Source organism: Gossypium hirsutum, chromosome A01 (genome assembly GCF_007990345.1).
Source record: "Gossypium hirsutum isolate 1008001.06 chromosome A01, Gossypium_hirsutum_v2.1, whole genome shotgun sequence".
In the NCBI taxonomy this organism is placed as follows: Eukaryota; Viridiplantae; Streptophyta; class Magnoliopsida; order Malvales; family Malvaceae; genus Gossypium; species Gossypium hirsutum.
This window is the reverse complement of record NC_053424.1, coordinates 90306851-90309328: the sequence shown is the minus strand read 5'-3', so window position 1 is coordinate 90309328 and position 2478 is coordinate 90306851.

The window sequence follows — 2478 nt, the reverse complement described above, 5'->3', positions numbered from 1 at the left end:
AGAGATTTGATTCAATCTTCAAGCATCAACCTATGATGTGAGAAAAAGGTTTTGACTTGAAGAGTAATGATTTGATGGTTGTTCCTATACCAATTAGAAAAAAAAATCAATGCTCTCAAGTGGGAACGATTTTGTGATGCTCGTTCACTTCTTGATGATGGACTACTTCGAGAATTCTATGTCAGTTTGACTATGCAAGATGCTACTGAGGTCATCGTTCGAAAAAAAAAGGTACCTCTTACTTCTAAGTCCATCAATGATTTGTTTAGCTTACCTGTTATAGAAGAAGATGAGTACTACCATATGATGAACATTATCATTTGGGATTTTCTCCAACAAGTGCTTGATGTTGGGACAAATCTGGTATCCCAATGGATTATAAGAAACTATGGGAGCCATTCTTGTCGAAGGGAATACCTAAAACCAATAGCAAAGGTATGGTTTTATTTCGTTCGCTACAGTTTTATACCTATGTTACATAGTTCCACCATCTCGATGGAACAGATGCTCTTGTTATATGCAATTTTGACAGAAAAGTCCATGAATGTTGGGAAAATTATTCTTAAAGAGATTCATGATTGTGCTAAAAAGAAGATAGGAAGTGTTTATTTCCCATCATTAATCACTTCACTTTGCTTAAGGGCCCAAGTTAAAACACAAGCAAATCTGAAAGGGCAATATGTTCAAGGGTGCATTACAAATCATGATCTTGAAAGGTTAGTAGAGAAGGTGTATGAGCTGAACCAAGGCGAGCAAGAAGAGCCAACTGAGCCAGATACTGAGGAGTCAACAAATGAAACTAAAACTGAAGCTAATTTAGTTACAGACACTGAAGAAGAAGAATCTGACAAGGAATTGAACAGTTCTAAACCAGTTGAAGGATTTGCAACCCCTAAACCAAGGGTTAAGTTAGAAGAAGAACCAGTCAAGCAAAGTGTTGAACCTAAATCTACAACTCCTATGCCGACTTCTGCAAGTGCTTCAAAGAAATCAGAGTTGTCAATTTTGATGGATATGTGCAAGTTGATGCACAATCAACAACAAACTTACTGGAAATATGAAAAAATTAGAGATTACTCAATTCAAAATACTTTTAAGAATATCTCTAATACTTTTGTTCCGGAGTTCCCAAATGCTATCTTTGAGACATGGATGGGAGATACTGTGTAACACCCCTAACCTATACACATCATCGAAATAGAGTTATGAGGCATTACTGATCAACCACAACATAATTCATACATATATGCAATCGTAATTAAAATCCATTCATATCAAACACAATGTCCCTTATAGGGCTCTACAAGACCTTAAAACAAGCTTAGAAGTGGTTCGGGACTAAATCGATAACATTTGGAAACTTTGGGAAGCATAGAAAATTTTTCTTTAATTTAGGGTCACACACCTGTGTGAATAAGCCATGTGCCTCACACGGCCACCAGACACACCCTTGTCACAGGCCGTGTGAAAGTAGGGCATACATATTGACTTGTACCACACGACCGGAGACACGCCCATGTGCCATGGTCGTGGGAAAACTAGGGAGGTTACTGACTTGGGTCACACGGCTAACCATACGCCCATGTGCCAGCCTGTGTGCCACACATGGCCAATGGACATGCCCGTGTGTCTAGGCCATGCCAAACCATAGGGTATACTTTTAATTCGAAAGGTATGCTAGGGGACATGACCATGTGTCCCACAAGGCTGAGACATACACCCGTGTCTCTACCCGTGTGGACAAAAATAGACTATTTGGAAAGTCAATTTGCCACCCTTTTCTCATACACACATAGTAACCAATTTGGAACCATTACCATACAATTGTAAATAGCCAAAACATACCAATTCACACACATATCATGTCATTTATCATCAACAATTTCAACTACTCAATTCCACATTCAAAACCTACCAAATCATTATGCCAAAATCATTACAACTTGTATAAGTTCCATATACATTAATTCGTCATATTATCAACTATTTCATATCACAAAACACATCATTAAGCTATATCAATAACTAAGGCCAACATACTCAAAACAAGCCAATATATATAAGGTATTATGCACATCAATTAGGCCAACTTACATAACCCAATACATACCAACATTTTCAACAAAACCTAGCCAAATCTCATGGATATATCAAATCTCAAATCATATCATCAACTCACTAGCTTATATATGCCATATACCATATTTACAAGCATCCAAAAATACCAACAAGTAGTCTATAGTGTGATGATGCTTCCAGATGATCCCTGATGTCCGAGCTAGCTTCAATACTCTATAAAACAAAGAGAAATAACACACGGTATGCTTCATAGCTTAGTAAGTTCATACTAAATATTTACTCAATAGTTCATAATATACAAATTGTCAATTAATAAACACTTAGTAAGTCTCATATTATCATTCGATTCTAATCCAAATAAACACTTAGTAAGTCTCATATTATCATTCGATTCTAATC